The sequence below is a fragment of the Cryptomeria japonica genome, chromosome 2 (genome assembly GCF_030272615.1).
Source record: "Cryptomeria japonica chromosome 2, Sugi_1.0, whole genome shotgun sequence".
NCBI classification, from domain to species: domain Eukaryota; kingdom Viridiplantae; phylum Streptophyta; class Pinopsida; order Cupressales; family Cupressaceae; genus Cryptomeria; species Cryptomeria japonica.
The window spans coordinates 24,455,001-24,477,778 of NC_081406.1; positions in this window are offsets into that span (position 1 = coordinate 24,455,001).

The following is a 22,778-nucleotide window of genomic DNA, read 5'->3' on the forward strand; positions in this document are numbered from 1 at the left end:
AAAACATAGGATATGGGAAAAATATTCCAAAATGGAATTACCCTATTGGTTGGTTTTCTAGGGTTTCTTGTTTATTGTTTCCTTTTAATGGATTCCCCGTGACTATTCACGAGTTCCATTCTTTGGCTTTGAATTCTCAGGGGATTTCCTGGACTGGGTTTGGAAGAGATTTGGGTTTGGATTTGGATTGCAAAACTTGTTGGCTCTCCTTCAGCGACCTACCATCACATGGGTTGCAGGTTGGAGGCCATACCCTTGTTGTTTATCTTTGTTTTCACTGTCTGCAAGTGTTTACTCCGTGAATGTTTTGTGTGGGGAATAAAGAAATAGTTAATTTCATTCTCTCTATTCTTAATGGAAATGATTGGGAATCCCATGGGTTATGAGATCTTTATTTGGATGAAAGTTTGGAAGTTATATTTTCTGTGGTTGTCGTGAATGCACCACATGGGATTTATATGTATTGAGATTTATTCCATTTATGATGTGATTGTATTTGATTATTTTTGTTTTTGAGATTTCTTTCATGTTGTTAAAGATTTAAGAGAGTTTGTGGAGTTGAGAAGAGAGAGCCTTGTGAGCTTCCAGTCTGGCCTTGTCGTGAGAAAGACTCACAAGACTCATCTCCTTCTGAGACATTTTATATATTTCTCTTGTTTTAATGTGTTTTTCTGTTTAGAATAAGTTATTATTTGTATTTATATGTGTGTTGAGTCTATTTCATGATTTGGATTCAAGATTTGGTGTTTGATGGTTTTCTAAACTTGTTGGAGATGTTTTTCCCTCTTGAAGTTTGCATTATGTTTTCAATTGGAGTTCCTTGGGTTTATTTTATTATTTTATTTTTTCACATATTCTTATAGTTCATCATGTGTTGATTCCAACGAGTATAAATACATCATATTTGGCTCATTATGTTTCGAGCAGTTTTGATCCCGCACTTAAGTAGTTTTCTACCAAAATTTACATTTTTTCCTATGCACTAAAAGAATGACCATATGCGCTAAACTAATCACCACATGCACTAAAAGATCACTTAGATACAGTAAAATATCAATCAAATGCATCACTTTAGAGAATGTATGCGTCATTCTATGTATTTTTAGGGTTTTATCCAGTTTGAAGTCTGTTTGATGTCAGTTGGATTTTGGGCCGCACTAGAGGCTTTTTGAGGGTATTTATGATGTTGTATAATTTTGATTTATGATTGGTGATTCCTTCATAAAATTTATTTGTTATTTTTGTATGCATTTTAATCCATTTTAGTTGTTTGTGCTTCCTCTCTTGTTGATGCGCCAAGAGAGAGATTGAGATTCTTGTGATTATGCGCCAACAAGTGGATAGGCCTTGCTGAGATTATTTGATGATTCATTTCAGTTTTGATGGCATTTCTTACGACCTTGATATGTTGATTTGGTCAAGAGGCTCATTGATTTTTGGTTCTCATGATGTCACCTTTCACATGTTTCATGATTATGAGATGAGATTGTTGGTTGCATATGGATTGTTTATGATTTCAGATTTATGTATGTTCTCAGATTTAATTATGATTCTAGAGCCTCTTATGTTGTCATGTTTGAGACCATGTTAGGGGGGAGTGGGATTCCTTGTGATGACCAGGGTCACAAGAGATAGACTTGCATGAGGTTCCTTCTAAGGATGCATGAAGTCTAGACCACCAAGGCACATTGGAAGTTTATCATGATTTGTAAATAAGTGATAACCTAATAATTAATGGGTTGGGTAGTTGGATTCATTAATAAAGATAAAAATGATGTGAGCCTCATGACTTGATCCTAAGGAGGATGTTTTAGGATAAGCATGAGAAGGTCATGAAGACGGTAAACCAAACTCTCTTGATCTCTCATAGGTTGAGTTGGTTCTGCATGCGTGTCACTTACCAAAGGTTCCTTGAAAGGATGCTTGGGGGTCTAAATCTAACAAGAGGTTCCTTGAAAGGATTCTTGTAACATGCGATGACACTCCACTCCTACATGTGCTGCCTTTAATGATCTTATGACTATGCCTTGTTGATTGATATGCCTATGGGAGTTTCTTATTATGATTTTTTTTGTTGGTTGTATTTGCTCCATGCTTGAGAGAGTTGTTGTAATCTTGTCTTTTGGTATTAAGTGTCAACATAGATGTAGAGTGTGTGTTAGGACCCTCTATCATCTCCTAGCATAGGAGATGGTTCCTTTGGTTCCACATGGTCAGGTGGTTAGTGCTTTTAACAATTGGGTTTTTACCCTTATTGGTATTCTTCGTGCGTGGATGTGGATTCTCCTTCTTGATGGATTATGGATGTACCTTGTAGCAAATTTATGTAATGAATACAATGGAATAAATTTATGTAGTATCTTGTATGTGGTAGATGGAATCATGTAAAAGGAAGAGCTATGTTCATGATGTATTGTTATGTAAATGTATTTGTAAGTAGTTTATAATTTGTAGTTAGGGTATGTCATGATTTGTAAATGTGACAATGAGATGTATGGATATGTTCTTGTTAAATGAAGGGAATGATTTCATGTGCCCAAATTTGGTAATGGAGTTGCAATTGAAATAGATGTGATTTATAATATGATCTTCTTGTATTGGTTAGAAAGGAATTATATGGTTATTCTTTAGATTGTGATTTAATATGTGAAAGAACCTTGAGAAATGGAATAATCTTAAATATCAGTATTGAGGATGTTAGATAATAGGGATAAGATTTAGATAATTATATCTCTATGTGTATGCTTGGAAAATATTAGGATCCTTATGTTATGCATTGGGGTTATTTTCAAATTGGGAATGTGGTTGCATGTGTAGTTGGATTAGGAAAGGAAACTATTGCTATTGGATTCATGGATATGCTTTTGGTGCTATGTGAAAACTAAGATGTTATGAAGGAATTAGCTATGTGAATAGATCATGTTGCTAATTGGTAAATCATGATGGAGGAGATGTATATGACCATGTGATAATTTGAATGTAAAAGAAAAAGGTATTGAGGCTTTAGAATGAAGCTAATATGAAATGGATTGATTTGCATAGTAATGGAATGCATATCATGCTAGATAAATAGTAAATGACTTGTATATGATGTATGCCATATACTTATAATGAAGCTAATGGATTTATATTGTTATATGTTTGTAAGTCAATAAATGAACTTTATGATTGAAGGATTAGTGTGATGTTGTGCTTGAGTAAAGGAATAAGGGAATTAGTTTATCATATGGATTGAAGAATGAATTATAGTTTATACTTTATGAGGAGATAATCATAATAAATAGAATGAGATCATCTTAGTATTAGAAGCGATTGAAGTATGTTTAAATGGATTATAAAAGATGGATTTTACCTATGCATTAGGATTGCATCATTATGGAAAAGGAAAAGAGCATGTAGATAGGAGATGTTGGGTTAAAACACATTTGGATTTGGTGCATAAAACAAATGCACGATTTTGGGGTTGTCTTGCATTTTAAAAAGGAATATAACATGCTAGTAGAATGGTATAATGGTATGCATTTCATATTTGATAGATAAGCTAGTGGGTTGCATATCTCATGATTAGGAAATTAAATATGATGCATTAATTCAAGATAGAATATGTTTATCATGTGAGTAGGTTGTCATTATGGAAGTTAAATGAGTAATGACATTGAAGTACCCTAGGAAAAGGTTAATGATGTTATGCTATTTCCGCTTGCGTAAATTAGTGAAATGTGAGATGATGTATGTTCATAATGTTTAATGGTTAATGAATATAGTTATATGGAGATGTTATGTATTACATTAGTTGTTATTAAAAGTTAATTTTAAAAAAATCTCAATTAGTATGATAGATGATTATTTTTCTCTAGGTTATTTTGGCGGGCATTACATGTGGTTATCGAGTGGTTAGGGGGAGAAGTTTAGCTATATATTTATGGAAAAAGACTTAAAAAAGGTTTGATAAATTTTGAGAAAAAATAGCAGACTTTGTTTTAGATATTGTGCATTTTCAATGAAGGATTTTATAAGTGAATGAAATTAGACATTTTTCAATAACTTTCAAATCTATGTATTTGAATGCAAAAAGAAGAATCTATGTTGGGATATATCTATCTGTGTAGAATTGTTGCTTCTTTGATTATCCACTTTTCATGTGTCTGTGAATGAATTTGATAAGTAATCCTTTCATTAACTTTGTTTGGATGTTCTAATTCCCCTTGTCATGTGAGACACGAGAGAGACTCAATCAGAATCCATGATTTTATTGTTTTTTTAATTAAAAATTCTAAGAAGTGAAGTTATTTTGATTGTAAATCTATGGGTTTACATATAGAACATTTATCTTCCTAGCATTCATGTGGTGTTGAGTGATGAATGTGAAATGCCTTTCCTCACTTTCTGGTTAAAAGTGAATTTATTATTTGTGTGTGTTTAAAAATTCATTGAACATCATACGGGAAGTTGCACCCTTATGCAGAGGGTAAACTATTCATTGGATTACCCAATTGTTGGTTCTATTTGTCTTTCGCAAAACTAAGGGCATACATGAGTCATTTATCATAAAATTAAGTAAGGCTAAATATGTTAACCAACAGTGAGGAAACACCTACGGAAAGTATGGCACGTGGAGATACACCTCCTTTTGAAAGTATGGTGCATGGAGAGACACCTACAGATGGTAGGGTAATATGGGAGAAAACACCTACGGCTGAAGGTGTGGTGACACCCATGGTCGAAGGCATGGTCACACCCATAGCTAAAGGCATGGTCATGCCTACAGCTGAAGGTATGGTATACAGACCGACACCTACGGATGGCAGGAGGAAACCCCTATGGCTGGAGGGGTGGTACATGAGCCAGCCAAGTTAGATACTCCCATGGCATAGGTAGCCTATTTGGCTTGTTTTGCTATAGTTGTCTGGAAGACAACTTATTTTTTGGGGGGAGATGATGTAGTCAACATAGAATGTGTATCGTTATATTTGATAATTTTGTTTACCTAACAATGTATTGATTAATTGTATTAAGTGGGTTGTCACTCTTGGGTAGTTATGTGTCGGTTGGTTGGCAGTTGTGTACCTCTCAGAAACCATTAGGTCCTCTAAATATGTCGTGTACCACCAAGGAAGTGGTACGGTATAGTCGGGTCTATTGTAATCTTTGGTCGACCATCTTTGGTCTTCTTCTCTGTAATAATTGCATGTGCGAATAAAGATATATTTTACTGTCGTGTCTGCTATGCATTGACATGTACATTATTATTTCCTGTATTTAATTTACCAGTTGTAGTGGTAAACAAGACAATGTTTTTTTTGCAAGGTAATTGATTGATACAAATTGAAAGGAAATATTTTGCAAAGAAAAGCTTTCTTTTCGCAAGGAAAACAACTGCAAATAAGGTGTTACTGGGACAACACAACAAGGATGACCAAACAAAATATTGCATGTAAGGAAATACACAAAAAATGAACAAGAATCTACTAATTTAAAAAGGACAATCCAAACAAAGACCACTATTTGTGAGGAAATATTGCGACAATGATAACCAAACAAAGCTCATTATTTGTGAGAAAATATTGCAATATTGAACAACAAGGAGGACACATATATGCGACCGCTTAAGATATCAACATAGCCCCATGTTGATATCTTAAGGTAGAAAGAAATGCAACAAGAATAAAAAAATCACCACCAAGGAGATATCATTTAGGAAACAATGCATGCATTCCAAGCTAGGAAGAAAGATGCTTTTAAAAGCTTCATTTCTCTAAGCAAGGAAGAGATAATTGTAAAAGAGATATCTTGCAACATATGTAGAGGGATCCTTTTGAGGGAATAATGATTAAAGGAGGGAGATATAATTTCCTAAATATATCTACCTCTGAATAGAGAGGACATATTTAATAAAAATGACATTTATGAAAGGGGAAGGATATTAAGAATACACACTTTCCCTATTGCTATGAAAATTTTTATTTTTAGTGAAGAATTGCACACTTTAATCACTAAGGAGAGATCATTCAACATAATATTTCAAGAAAGGAATAGGTCCTAACCAAGGAACACACATGTACTCACATGAAGGATAATTCTATGCAAGAAAGGACAATAAGTTATGAAAGATGTGACTCAACAAAGGAAAAGTAAATCCTTAGAAAGAAGGAATGATTGAAAAGTTATTCTTTCCCCCTAAGCATGGAGACAAGAATAAATAGTCCATTATGTTTCTATCCAAGCATGATTGCACCTAAAATTGTACCAACATGAATAACAATAAGACCCCAAAAGGTAAACTTCTAATGTCTCATAGTGAGGAACAACATAATAGGAACTTAGATGTTATTTAGAATGATCATGATGGATATGCCACTCATTATAACTTTTTATTTAAATGATACCAATATTAATGAATTGTTGAATTTTAGTATGCAAAGCTTGACATTCATTAGTGGAATGGTCATGGAGTTAATGATACATACAAAAATATGAATTATCAATTTCTTGTTGATGTATTCTTCTTTGTTTGGGCCAAAGAGGGGAAATCAAATTGGGTTGAAGAAGGTCAGACAAAATACTATCTTGTTGTAATGAAAAATTGGAAGAAGAAGAAGAAGAAATGGATGTAGTAGATAATGGGGGAGAGGATGTCGACAAAGGAGGAGGTTTAAAACCTAAAGCTTCTTTGGAAAAGTGTGATGTGAATTTCCCATGAGCCTCAATGCTTTATTTCACACATCCTAAACCATGTCCATTGTATCCATGCTTAGAAATAATTTTGAAACCAAATCCATAATGTTTTTTCTAAATCAAGCTTAGGATTTTTAGTAGGTGTTCAAATTTTAGGAGGAGAGGGTTCAATGTTCAATTGAATTGGATTGAAATTTAAATATTCCTAATCAACATCAATACATGTGTTTGAAAAAGAAGTTGGAATGGATTTAGAAGAATCATGAACAAATGACACACTAAGATCCTTCAAGGGTGGAGTCTCAAAATTAGGAGTTTTGTGCTCTCCAATAAAGGAGGGTCTGAAGTCTAATGATCCCCAATCATCCTCTAGAAGTACTTTTTCAATAGTATCTTCAGTAGGAGATGGTGTATTTGTTTGTATTGGAGAAAGAATTGAAAAATTTGAACAAGATTGAGATTGTTTATCCACATGCAAAAAAATTTGTAAGTTCATATGAACTTCCAAAGTATACATCTCATTTTCATAGATAAACTTTATTTTACGATGAAGAGTAGAAGGAACAACTTGCATAGCATGAATCCAAAGTCTACCTAGAAGAAGTTTGTATGTGAGAGTATTAGGCATGACATGGATATTTGAAGGTAAAATAACAAGACCTACCTTAATAGGAAAGGTAATTGTATCTAATGTCTTCTTACCAACATTATCAAAGCCACAAATAAAAAGAGAATCGGGTTGAATAAGAGAAGTATCCACATTGATTTTATGCAATAAGTCAATGCTACAAACATTAAGACCTAAACCATTATCAGCTAGAGTACATATTATGACATAATCATTGATGAGGACAACAATAATGAGACAGTATTATTGATTTTGAATCTCTACCAAGAGGCAACTCATGTTGAGAGAACACGTTGTCAACTTTAGTTGCATGCGTACATTCCAACAAAGAAGTCACAACATTAGGTCTTATAGGATGTTGAGTATCTATCTTATTTAAAGCTTCTTATAGTATTTCATGATATATGGGTGATGTTTGAATCAATTCCTAAAGGGAGATCTTAGTTATGGTGACACAAAGTTTCTTAACAAGATCATACTTCTTAACCTATTGTGAAAGAGGAGGGCGGGGGGAAGAAAAGGTTGGGCAGGGAGAATAACATTGCAGTATTGTTTGTCGTTTTGAGTGTTTTATGTGTGTGCTACTTTCATGATAATCAAGTTGATAATTTTCTCCATATTTAACAACAAGAACCCCATCTTTAAGAACCAACACTAGTTTGTTTTGAGATTGAGGGACATATTAACAAAGGTGGACATCAATTTTAAGCTTATGATAACCAGAAACATGGATATTATTAACTTGATCTTGATTAGGTTCTTTGTTGTCCAAGGATTCACCTTTAAGAGAGAGAGAATTGGAAATATTTCTAGTAACATTATCCTATTACACCAAAGTATCCTCGTGAGTAGGACTAATTTGTGGAAGACAAGCAAAACACATCAATGATTTATCTCTAGAAGGAAGTTCATTGAAATAAAAAGAAGGTATGGTATCACTATGAAAGGTAGCCACAATATCATCCTCTTGCACCAAATAATATGCATAGGGGAGGTACATTTTAGGAGAAGGATCAACATTATGCTTCAAAGCTTCATCCTTAGGATGGAGAGTTGTGAACAAAAATTTAATAATATCTTCTTGCACCAAAGTGTCCCCATTGGTAGAAGGATCCTTAGGATAGGGATAGAATGAAACAAGGGAAGCTAAGCCACTATCATATCTATGAAAAATATGCATCATGAAACTAACCAAATAAAAACACAATAAAAATACTTTTTTTATGATTTTTCACTAATGCAAGTACATGACAATGAATGAATACTCCATCCTTGTACATTTGTAGACAGATCTTTGATGTTAAGTTTTTTGGTGGCTTCGGCCTTGCTCTTTTGCAAACAAATCTTTGATGTTCCTATCTTTTTATTCTACGATCGTTAGGTTGTTGTTGGTCTTTGTTGATCTTTTGGTAACATTTTGCGTTTGGGTTCTAGATCCTTGTAAAATTTTCTTGTAAAGGGTTTAAGAGCCCCTTCAAAACCTATTTTACCCAATAAAAAACAATGAATGAATGCATCTAAATCTGATAATTACAAGCAAAAATCATATCTAAAACTAAAAATACGCAAGTGTAATAAGCGTGGGGTTCACTAAATGTAAATGGGTGAAAATGGGTACTCACTAATTTAGCTATGTAAACAAGGAATGATCCTATTTCCCACACTCAATTACATTAAAAAGGGATGAAATCAATAGATTCAATCTCAAGTGTTGGAAAGGGACTAAATGCTGATATTTTTTGTTTCTCTCTTTGTTTGAGTTGAAAATGAGCTATGGAAAGATGAATTGAATGTAAGATCTAGGGACAAAGATGTGAAATTTATAATAATTAGCATGCACACACAATCTTAGATTAGATATGCAAAATAAATATACAAATTTGGAAATAGGAAGCTAACAGGAACCTGTGTCTAAAATCTGGAGTCAAAACTATCAAAAAAGGGTGCTTAGGGCGACCTTGTCATGTTGGATATTGTTGAGAAGTTTGTTGGAATGATGTGTTGTCATTGATGTCAACATATTCCCTTGTGTGTTCCAGTGTTGCAGTTAGATTAAATGAGTTGGTTTGGCTAGTGTGTTATGGATTAAAGTGTTTTGAGATAAGTATCTCTAGTTAATTCAAATATAGTTTCAGTGGTCTGCATGGTGATTTGATTGAGTTATGAGATCCGGTATTGTGGTTGGGTTTTATGTTGTTCAATGTTGATCATTGTTCTAGATTTTTCTCCACATTGCTTTGCGTTGCAATATCTTGGGTTGAGGATTTGGTAGAGTGTTTGGGATGTTCTAGTGTGTCCTCAATTCAGATGGTTCGTTATTTGGAGGTCCACAAGTGAATCTTTTAGTTTCACAATCAATTTAGTTGATGTTCTTGAAGTTCAGTATAATGATGATGAAGATTCTAGTAAGTGGTGTTGTGTTAATTTATGATGCTTGTGGATGTTTCTAGATCGTGTCCTATCCATATTGATGGTCCCAATTAATCATTGTTCTTGTTATTGATGATTTCCTTGATATGTTCATGTTATGCGATGCTCTTGGTCGACCAGATGATTATAGCGTGTTGTGGATGTTCGTGGCATGATTGTTGAAGGTGTTTCATGTTCATAGTGTTGATTTAGGTCCATACTATGTCTTAGCCGACATTGTTTTGGTTTGCATGTAATATTGTACTGTGTATGGTTATAGCTTTGTAATTTGTGATGAGTGTTGAGATGACCTTGAAATATAGGTTGATGATTTGTATAATATATGTAATAATCATATGAGAGATGTATCTGTGAGTGTATCCAAATGTATGTGATCGAATAAGTGTGCGAACAAATGTTGATCTTTCAAAAGTGTGAAGAAGTGTAGCAAAGCATATCTGATTTTGTGCTCAACCAGAACTGTAACCAAGAGTGAGGAGATGCTATTTTATCAGTTCATGATCTTCCGAATGTAATCCAAATATTTTTGTAAGATAGTGAGTCTTCCCAAGGGTTATAGCCCTTCTTGTTATGTGTTTTGAGAAATGAGCTCTAGGAAGTGTGCCTAAATGCATGTGCATTCCCCATTGTAATATTTCATATACTTCTAATAGGGTAGTATCTCATTGTGGGTAGGTTACCACCATAGTTTTTCCCTTGACTAGGTTTTCCACATCAAAAATGTTGGTGTTATGTGTGTTATTGATGTGATCTTGATTTGTGCTTTCATTGATTAATTATCAGATCTAAAATTGTGGTTGAGTTAAGTAAAGTTTGCGAGCAAACTGATTCACCCCAGAGAAAGATCCTCTGAAATAAGCTTGACTGCTTGAGGTGATTTGGGGTGGCAACCTATGCTTACAAGAAAGATAGCCCAAGATTTGATGGAACAAACTACACTCTTTGGAAAAATTGGATGGAGTGTCACTTGAGATGTATTGGTGGAGATTACTAGAAGATTACTAAGAATGTGTATAATATTCCTCCGAATGGTCCTACAACTCCGAATGAGATAAAGGAAGTTGAATTCAATATTAGATCTAAGGAAGCAATGTTGAGTGCCTTGACTGATTCTGAGATGACTAATTTGATGGATTTGTGGACTGCTCATGAGATCTAGATGAAGCTAGAGACTTTGTATGAAGGTGATAGTCATGTGAAGATTGCCAAGTTGCAAAGCTTGAAGGGAAAGTAGGAGTTGTTGAAGATGGGCAAAGATGAGAATATTATCTCTTTTATGCAAAAAGTGAATGACCTTATGTTGAATATCAGATGTGTCGGTGGAGTGTTGGAAGAATTAGAGATTGTAGCTAAAGTGTTGAGATCCTTGCCTCCTGCTTACAAGAACAAAGTTGTTGCTATTGAGGAGATCTGGACGATGACAAATATGACTAGAGACATGTTGATTGGAAAGCTTGTTGCCTTTGATTTGAGCGAATTTGGTGAATCACTTCCTAAGATAGAATCTGCATTCAAAGCTACTATTTCCAAGAAGCACAAATATGATTCGGGAGAAAGTTCTACAAGGGTGTCCAGATATGAGAAGGAGATGAGGGAACTTTAAGAAGAAAAGAGAGCGCTTGAAGCCCTGATTGCCAGAAGATTGCCAAAAGGAGCTGGTAAGTATGAAGGAAAGTTGCCTCTTAAATGTTTTTCATGCAATAAGATAGGACATTTTTCTTCAAGGTGTCTGGAAAGAGTTCTTAAGTCCAAACCATACAAGCCTAAATATCAGAAGAAGTGTTATTATGTTGTTGATGAAGGTATGACAGATGATGAATCTGATAAGGGAAATTCAGGAGATGAATGGGTGTTTATTGCTATCAAGGAAAATGATTCGGTGCTTACTAATTCTACTAGCTGCATTAATGAGGAGAAAGCTTTGATTGCTAAATTTGAAGAGAAGATGAATGGGTTATCGATAGTGGTTGCTCTCATCACATGACAGGTGATAAGAGTAAGTTTGTGAGTATGGAAAAATATGATGGTGGTGTAGTAAGATTTGGTGATGACAAAGATGGTATAATCTGTGGTAGAGGTTCTATTTCTCTTGATGGTAAGTATAACACTAATGATGTCTCGTATGTAGAAGGTCTAAAGCATAATATTTTGAGTGTTGCACAGATGGTTGACAAGGGATATAATTTTCAATTCAAGAATGGCAAGTGCAAAATCTTGAGTGGTTTTAGAATTGAGATTGCATCAAGTACAAAATCTAAAGGTAATATCTTTCACTTGAATGCTGGTGGTAAAAGTTGTTTGATTGCTCAAATTGATGAAAGTTAGTTATGGCATAGAAGGATATGTCATGTGAATTTTGATTGCATGGTTAAGATAAGTTCTACTCAAGTAGTGAGAGATCTTCCTAAGTTGGTGAAACCTATTAATCTGGTATGCAAGGAATGTCAATTAGGAAAGAAGACAAGAATTATTTATAAAAGAAAACAATATAGTTCTAATGGAATATTGGATCTTGTGCATACTGATTTGTGTGGTCCTTATAGAGTGATAATTTTATAGGGTGACAAGTATTTCATGTTATTGATTGATGACTATACAAGGATGATGTGGGTTACTTTCATAAGGGAGAAGTCTGAAGCATTGGAGAAGTTCAAAATTTTCAAAGCCATGGTTAAGATAGAGACTGGATTGAAGCTGAAGTATCTGAGATCTGACAGAGGTGGTGAATTCACTACCGATGAGTTCAATGCTTTTTGTAAAGAGAATGGAGTAAAGAGACAATTATCTGCACCCAGAACTCCTCAGCGGAATGGTGTTGTGAAAAGGAAGAATAGAAAAAATTCAGGAAGTTGCTAGAACCATGATGTTGAAAGGAAATATTTCATACATCTATTGGAGAGAAGCTGTGAGTAGTGTTGTATACAGTTTTAATCAGGTGCATATCAAAAGTGATACCGAGAAGACTCCTTATGAGTTATGGTTTGGTCATGTTCCTATAGTTAGATATTTCAAAAATTTTGGTAGTAAATGCTATATTAGAAGAGATGAAGATTTAGGGAAGTTTGATGCTATATGTGATGAAGGATTTTTTCTTGGTTATTCTACAAAGAGAAAGGCCTACCGGTGTTATAATAATAGATTGAAAAAATATAGTTGAAAGTGATAATGTGAAGGTTGATGAACACAATGCGAGACAGATCAAATCTTGCAGATTTGATTCAGATGATTAGGATGTCAGTTCAGATAAAGGAAAGAAAGTGTAGACCCAAAATCAAATTTAGATTGTTCCAGAAAAGCTTGAGAATGAAGGAGAAGGTACAAGTGTTAGTACAGAAGAAACAACTCAAGAGTTTGGAAATTAGGAAAATCCTAAGACTCCCAGGTATGTAAGATTGAATCATTCATAAAATTAGATCATAGGAGATAAGAATAAAGGTTTGATGACTAGGAGAAGAATTGTTGAAGAATATTGTTTGATTTCTAAAGTTGAACCTAAATATGTTAATGAAGCATGCAAACATGAAAATTGGGTTAAAGCAATGGAAGATTAATTGAACTAGATTTAAAAGAATAATACATGGATTCTTGTTCCCATACCTAAGGATAAAAATGTAATAGGGATTAAATGGGCCTTCCAAAATAAATTGGATGAAAAAGGTAAAGTTGTTAGGAATAAAGAAAGACTTGTTTGTAAGGGTTATTCTCAGATGGAAGGAATTGATTTTGAGGAGACTTTTGCTCCAGTGGCAAGAATTAAAGGTATTAGATTATTTCTTGCTTATGTTGCTTACAAAGATTTCAAAGTTTATCATATGGATGTCAAGTCAGCCTTTCTTAATGGTGAGTTAGAAGAGGAAGTTTATATAGAGCAACCAGATGGATTTTTGTTGACAGATCAAAGAGATATGGTTTGCAGATTGAAGAAAGTATTGTATAGATTGAAGCAAGCCCCAAGAGCTTGGTATGCCAAATTGGATAAGTATTTGATGAAGCTTGAATTCAATAAAGTACTACTAATAGTAATCTTTACTTCAAGATTGATAATGATAACATCTTAATTATAGAAGTTTTTGTTGATGATATTATTTTTGGTGGAAATTATGGTTTGTGCAAGAAGTTTGTTGATGATATGCAGAATGAGTTTGAGATGTCTGTGATTGGTGAGATGAAATTCTTTTTGGGATTGAAAATTACTTAGTTGGATAAAGGCCTATTTTTATATCTCATTCCAAGTATGTGAAAGAATTGTTGAAGAAGTTTGGTTTAGATGATTCAAAGCCAGTTGGTACCCCTATGGTGACTAGATGTAAATTAACTAAGGATGATGATTCTTCGAAATAAAATTAGACTAGATACAAATCTATGATTGGTGGATTGTTATATTTGACTCATACTAGACGGGATATTGTGAATGTTGTTTGTCTTGTTGCTAGATTTCAAGTTCATCCTAAGGAATCTCGTGTTACTACCATGAAAAAAAAATTCAGATATTTGAAAGGGACAGTTGATTTTGGTTTATGGTATCCTAAAGATGATGACTTTACTTTGAGTGCTTTTATTGATGTTGATTGGGCAAGTGATGTGGATGACAAAAAGTATACTAGTGGTGGTGCATTTTTCTTGGGTAAGAGATTGGTTTCTTGGATGAGTAAGAAGAAGAATGTTATTTCTTTTTCTACTACAGAAGTTGAATACATTATTGTTGCTAGTAATTGTACTTAGGTGGTATGGATGAAGCAGATGTTGAAGGAAACCAGAGTTGTTTATGATGAGCCTTGTGCTATATATTGTAATAATTCAAGTGCTATCAACATTTCTAAGAATTTGGTGCTGCATTCAAAGACCAAACATATATCAATAAAGTTTCATTTCTTGAGAGAGGAGGTGAATGAGAAGGAATCAGATTTGAGTATCTATCTACAAAGGAACAAATTGTAGCTATATTCACGAAGCCTTTTCCTAAAGATACTTTTCAGTATCTCAAAGAGAAGCTAGTGGTGTTTTTCCCTCCTGATGAGAACTAAGATGCATGGATTTGTATCAGTCTGGTGGACTTGACAAAGATATCTTGTGATCTAGATTGATGAGTGAGGTTGCTACTCAGGGAGAGTAGTCATTGTTGTGGTTTAGATGTTGAGATTTGTGAGTTAGTTCAAAAGAGGGAGAGAATCATCATTGGCTGCTCAGTTGTGGGGAGAGAGAGTTTGGCTAGATATTGCTGAGAGATTTGTGCAATATATGCATTTAGCATTGGTGTCAAAGGTGGAGAGAGACATGTGAAAAACCTGTGTTGAGCTGTGTGCATGATCTAAGGAGGAGATGAATATTTTCTTTCTTTGCATTGATTGTTTTTTCCATTCATATATTTCCACCAATGCCAAAGCAGGAGATTGTTGGAAATTGTTGAGAAGATTGCTAGAATGATATTTTGTCATTGATGCCAACATATTTCTCTATGTGTTTCAGTGTTGTACTCAAATTAAATGAGTTGGTTTGGCCAATGTGTTTCAGATGAGTTGTTGTGGATTAAAGGGTTTTTCAAGATAAGTATCTCTAGTTGATTCAACTATAGTTTCAGTGGTTCGCATGGTGATTTGATCGAGTTATGAAATCCGGTATTGTGGTTGGTTTTTTTGTTGTTCAGTGTTGATCAGTGTTCTCTATTTTTCTCTGAATTGCTCCACATTGCAATATCTTGGGTTGTGGATTTCGCAGAGTGTTTGGGACGTTCTAGTATGTCCTTAATTCAAATGGTTCGTGATTTAGAGGTCCACAAGTGAATCTTTCATTTTGACAGTCAGTTCAATTGATGTTCTTGAGGTTTGGTATAATGATGATGAAGATTCTAGTAAGTGGTGTTGTTGTAGTTGTTGTTGTGATAATTCATGATTCTTGTGGATGTTTCTAGATTATTTCATATCTGTGTTGATGGTCCACATTGATTGTTGTTCTTTTTATTGATTATTTCCTCAATATGTTCATGTTATGTGATGTTCTTGGCCGACCGGATGATTATAACTTGTTTTGAATGTTTATGGCATGATTGTTGAAGGTGTTTCACGTTAAAGGTGTTGATTTAGGTCCATACTATGTCTTACCTAACATTGTTTTGGTACACATATAATATTGTAGCTTGTATGGTTGTACCTTTGTAATTTATGATGTGTGTTGAGCGGACCTTGAAATATAGGTTGATAATTTGTATAAATATATGCAATAGTCATATGAGAGATGTATCTGTGAGTGTATCCAAATGTGTGTGATCAGATAAGTGTGCGAACAAATGTTTTGATCTTTCAGAAGTGTGAAGTGTAGCAGATCAAATCAGATTATACATGCTTAACCGGAACTGTAACCAAGCATGAGGAGATGTTATTTTATTATTTCATGATCTTTTGGATGTAATTCGAATATTTCTATAAGACAGTGAGTCTTCCCAAGGGTTGTACCTCTTCTTGTTATGTGTTTTGAGTAGTTGTTCTCTAGGTAATGTGCCTAAATGCATGTGCGTTCCCCATTGTAATATTTCATATACTTCTAACTGGGTATTATCTCATTGTGGGTAGGTTCCCATCATGGTTTTTCCCTTGACAAGGTTTTCCACCTCAAAAATATTGGTGTTATGTGTTATTGATGTGGTGTTGATTTGTGTTTTCATTGATTAATTACCAGATCTGAAATTGTGGTTAAGTTTGTGAGCAAACTGATTCACCCCCCCTCTCACTTTTTTGCCTTATTGCCAACATGTCCTTGGGGTGTCAAATGCGAACAACAAATGCCATTTTAGGATAAAGATACAATTTTGAGTAATTCCCTAAAGTTTCACTACAAAACTATTGGACATAGGCTCTTAGGGTAACCTCATCCTCCACTTTTTCCCTCTAGAAAAGCTAAATCTGTATGTCTCTTTATCCTCTTCTCAAATCCACAACCATGCCTCCAAATCCTACCACCTGCACATGCAAAAGAGAAAAATGGTGTTGTGGATAAGGGTTTTCATAGCTCAAACCCCTAGTTAGGAATTAACCCTTGAATTGAATTGGAAATTCTAAAGTGAAATATTGAATATATCTCTAACTAAAGATTGATTGAATGTTTATGATGCAATGCTCTTTGAATGTGATCACAAGTGTTGATGCAATAACATGACATGACTTGACAAGACATAAATGAATCAATCATAAATACATGCTTGCATGAATGTTGTTGCAACTTGTTGCTCCATAATGCTTGGATCTAAAGAATTCTCAAAGAATATAATGGGATGAAATGTCACTTTGATATATTGCAAATATGATTTTGTGTTGTCATTGATGTCAACCAAGGTCTAGAAGCATGTGATTAATCATGTTATATATGGATTCATCTCATGTATTCACATTGATGAATGGAGATTAATAGTGATGACTTTAGATGGTGTATCTAGTTAACTTTTACCTATTCTAAAGCATTGAAGATGTCTTCAGATGTTGGCAGTTTATTTTGACTTTGACTGTTCTAGTGAACAGTCTATCATACAAGAATTACTATTATAGTTTTCATTGCGCCATTGTGATTCATCTTTTCTTACAGTTATAGTATGATGTTGGTGGATGAAAAATAATGTTATATCAAAGGTTTCATATTTTCATTCAATTTGCTAATGATTTGGTGTCAGTCTAAGTGTTGGCTCTACAGTGACAGTGTATCTATTTGTAGGTGTATAGTGGTGAAAAAACTAGGGTTTCACCAATAAGGATAGATTTTTTGGGACCATTCAGTATAGATTCACTCTAGTCCTCTAAATTTTTCTTTGTCGAAAGCTAAACCTGTTCATCACAATCGACTCTTCCAAAATTCTTAAGTACATCTCCTGCACATATTCTCTGCACACAGGAAGTGTGTAGGGGAAAAAGTGACACTAAGCAAACATGCCCTAATCTCACTTTCAATCACACACTTGTGGAATACGAAAGAGCCTAGAGGTATCACACAATTGGCTACTTCTTTTTGTGGAAGAGAGAGCCACAGGCTACCTATTAGGATTTCTATTCCTTTGTTGCAAATGATAGATAAAATGATGCAAGTTCAACTAATGGCCCTAGAGTGCAAGTATGAACTAGTAACAAGATTGCAAGATTGAGATTAAGTGATGAAAAGCTGTAAACACAAGGATAAGAGGAGAATGCAGATGTGTACCTGGGGTTAAAATCTGAGTGGAAATGTTTGGGACGGGGGCGCATGCGCCACTGACCTGATTCTGCACCTGAAACTGCTCCTTTTGGCAACCTGAAAGCTGTCGAAAAGTGCTGAAAACTACTGTTGTCTGAGGGACCAGGGTGCCCAGCGCCCCTGTCCCAGTCAGGACCAAGGTGCCCCACGCCCCTGTCCTAGGTTTTTGCTCTACAATTTGGTGTGTTGTCCGGTCTTAGTCTGCTCCTGTCGGATCTGCAACTTGCGGCGTCCTTCGAATTCGAAAATCTGCACTTATGTCTGAAAAGGGTTGTAGGGCGGCTATATAGGGTTTTGCCTTAGTCAAACCCCCGCTTTGGTGATTTCCACCTCCACGAATAGCCAGGTTGTATAGTAAAAGTTGTGTGTGTGCAAGATCCTAAAATGAAAGTAAGCAAGCTAGAGCAACCTAGAAAGTAAACCCTAATTGCTTGTAAATGATAATGTAAATGCTCTACATCAAGATGCAAAGTGATCTAAAGCATGAATACAAACGATATAATGAGGCTTATGCAAAGACATGAAAACAACATGAAATCATACCCAACCCCAAGGGAGGGGTACAAGCCAATCTTCAGTCGGTGATTCCCTATTGCTCTTCAATGTCTTCAAAGCCCTAAATGGATGAATGAAATTGATGAATGCTTGATGGATGGATGTTGAATGTTGTTGAAGTCTTCAAAGATCTACTCTTTCGCTGGCTAGAAAGCCCTTGAAACCAAAAAATTTCGGATCCTTTCAAATGAAGAAAGAGAGCTCTTATATATGAAACCCTAGGTCTTAATTTCAACTTTTGGCCAACCTAGAGATTGAATCTCCCCCCAATTTCTTGGGGTTAAGCTTTATTTTATGATTGGATTGCGCTCCTAAAATTTTGGGAAAAATGTCTGGGACCGTGTGCACTCCAGGCGCCATGGTCCCGACAACTTTTCACCAAATTTTTAGAGCCGTCGGATATGATGATCTTAGAGAGAATCCTGAAGTTACAGCTGATTTCAAGATGTTTTGACCCCCGAAATCGGGCCTTAAAGTTCAAAATAGGACCTAATTAGGGTTTTAGATTAAATGATGTATTGGAAGAATAAAATGAAAGGGGCACACTTTAATGAAAAGGGCCCAACTTTATGATATGGGAGATGATAAAATAGAACCTTAGACCTAATTAATTTAATTAATTAAGTGCTAAAGGGGAAATGCAATGCAAAATGCAAAATGCGCCAAGGCGGGTGCTAAACTAGGTGTGAAATTGTACCACTTTAGCAAGTGCGTACAATTTACGATGCTACATTTAGCCCCCACTTTAGCGGTCATATGAACACTACGTGCATATGCAAGCTAAAGTACAGAAAAGTAAACATTATTTGAAAAAGGATATATCCATAAGTCTGTCGAACGAAGCCCCCAGCGGTATCTGCAGTACACAGTTAGGAACCGCACCCTACAAAACACATGTTAGATCACAAAATCACCTAATACTTACTAAGGAAGGTGATGAAAATTTGAGGGTAGCTATATGCCCCCCCCTATTTCGGCTTGCTAATTTTAGTGAGTTGAAATAGGGTATCATGTTTACCACTTCGAATTGTTAAAGAATATTGATGACAAATGCTCACAAGAAGATTTGATATGAGATCAAAAACTAATGGAGAATCATTTGGTAAGAAAGAGGACTAAATCTCAATTCCAACACAACAAAGAGTGTGAGGATTTGAGAGTTCTCTAACACAAGATGAAGGATGTAAATGGAAACAAAATGCAAAGAAAAGAAAAGAAAGGAAAAAAGCATGAATACACACATTGGTGATCCATGAGAAGAATAGTGAGAGAGAAAACATGGACTTCTCACCCCTAGATCTTGTCTAGGTGATCCATGGGAAAAAGGACATGGAAAACTAGCCCCTAGAGTCTGTCTAGGTGATCCATGTAAGGGAGGAGAGTGAGAAAGTCTAGCCTTATGCCGCTAGTTCCACTCAACCTCGTGCATGTGTGTGTAAGTGAGGTTAGAAGAACCTCATAGGAGTCTATGCCCGAGTATGCTACAACCTGTATATGTATAGTACAAAAGCGTGACATCTCGCTCTAAGAATCTGTGCTCTGGTTCCGAGAATAATCACCTTGCATAAAAAAAAAATGGAGACATCTCGCTCTAAGAGTCTGTGCTCTGGTTCCGAGAATGACCCATTGCTCAAAAAGTGTAATGTTTATGTCATAAGAAAAGTAGAACAAGGATACCTTCCTTCCTCACAAAAGAAGATACCCCAAAAATGCAACAATGTCATAGATCCAAGCAAGAGAGTTTTGCACTCTTTAAGTAAGGATAAGATAGTTGAAAAGGGATATCTTGTAGTATGTGTAAAGGAGATCCTTAGAGGAGAAGAGATCTTTGTACCAAAGACACCTATCCCTGAGAGGAATTGTCTTAGACAAATATAACATCTTCTAGAATAAGACAAAGAAGAGAATAAGAATGCAATACTTCCTTCTTTTGTGAGGTGAAAGTGATTCTTAATGAAGGATGATGCTCTTTTTAACCCAATCGGGAGGGTGAATTCATTATGGATGTATTTTACCAAGTGCAAAAGAGGTTGTAGTGCAAGAGAGAATCCTTGAACAAACAACAACAAATGCATACAAGGAATAACATCAAGTAATAAAGTTCACACCATCCATGAAATAGGAAAAAGTGGATTCTTAGATAAAAATAAGGAAAGATCATTGCTTCCCAAGGATAAGGACAATGAGAAGGACTTACACAATCTTCTAGGGAGAGATTTAGACATAAGCAAAATGTACTACATACTCACATGAGTTCATGCAAGCAAGACATTAGTGTATGTAAAATGCTCCTCACAAGAAGTGGGTAGGATAAGAAAGAGAATACACATCTTCTCCCATATCTAGGAAAAGAGGATTCTAAAGAAAAGATGATCAATATTTCCACACTATTACCCCAAAGGGAAATTTTAACCATAAAAGGAAGAGATGTATGAAATCACTCTTGTCCCCATAGGAAAAAGAGATAACATAGAAAAATTAGGCTATTATGTTGCTTCAAAAATATGATTGCACTTGAAATTGTACCATCATGAATGACAATGAGCCCCCAGTAAATGAGCTACCAATGTCACATAATGATGAGCAACATAATAGCCATTAATGTTATTTAAAGACATGATAGATTGGATGAGGTATTTGAATATGACATGCTAAATGCTCAACTATGAGTGAGATCAAAAACATGTATAAAGTGATAAAAATTGAAGAAAAAAAGTCACAAGAAATCTTAGAAGAGGGATGAGTGTAATTTATTAGAGCCTTATCCCTGGAGGAAAGGACTTTATGATGAATAGGAGATAAAGATTCATAAGTGGATTTAGAAATTTGAGGGGAGTCATAAAGAGATTTGTTCATCGCCAAGATTTCCTTATGAGGGGAATGAGAGTTGATAGAAGTAGAAGATGATTTAGTTGAAGTGAGATCATCATCACTACTAAATATAGCATTCACATTGAGAGATGGTCTTTTAGATGCTTTGGTGGGCTTAGAAATATTATATCCAAGTCCAAATGAATATTCATGCATGTTATGTTCTAAAGGAAATTTAATTCCTTGTTCATTTGTGCCACAACCATTTCCACTATAGCCACTCTTAGCCAAAATGTGAAAACCATGACCATAAAGATTAGCCATTTCAGAAAGAGAAGGTGGTTTTTCATAAGACAAAGAATCAAATTCTTTAGAATTAGAGGTGTGAGGAGAAGAAGTTTGAGAAGCGGCCACAAAATTATTGCTCATAGGTTCAAGTAAGACTGATTGATCTCTAGTTTCTTCCTTCTTTTTAACTTTAAGCTCTCTAGGAGGAACCCTATACTCACCTACAAAGGTGGGATTGAAATCAAGAGATCCCCAATCATCTTCTGCAAGAATCTTCTCAGGATCAAAAGCCTTTTCATGTGTAGATTCAAGTTGAGAAGAATCTTCTTCAGGAACTTCAGACTCATCCAAAGAATTTTGATTATCAGAGGGTGATGATTCATCCATAGGTATCTTGTTTAACGAGTCATCACTAGAAGAGGAAGGCTTAGAAGAACTCCCTTTGGAAGTAGATGTTTGCAAACAAGCTTGAAAATTAGTATCACCTATCAAGGTATATGTCTTATTATTATAAATAAATTTAACTTGTCTATGCAATGTAGAGGGGACAGCTTGCATACTGTGAATCCAAGGTCTCCCTAATAACAAGTTGTATGTTAGATTTCCCGACATAACATGGATAGGAGTAGGCAAAGTAATAGGTCCCACTGTGATGGGTAAGGTGATAATACCTAATGAAGACTTAGCCACATTATCAAAGCCTTGATTGGGATGAGAGTTAGGCTCAATAAGGGATGTATCCACATTCATCTTATGCAATAGATTAATGCTACACACATTAAGGCCAGAACCATTATCTACCAGTGTTCGTCTTATAGCAGTGTCATTTATGATAACCACAATCATCAAGGGATCATATTGATGTTGAATTTCACTAGTAGGCAACTCATCTTGAGTAAACACAATTTGAGCTTTAGGATTCATCACAGAGTTAACCAAAGACACTATATTACTAGATGTATTAGGTGGAGGAACATTCAAATCTTTCAAGGCATCTTGTAACATTCCATGATGAGCGGAAGAAGTTTGGATCAAATCCCAAAGGGATATCTTAGCAGGGGTAGCTTTAAGTTGTTCTATGAGATCATATTCCTTACCAAGAACTTGTGAAATACATGGAGCTTGCGGAAGAATTGGTTGAGGATTAGGAAGAGAAATTGGAGTAACAGGAGGAGGATTA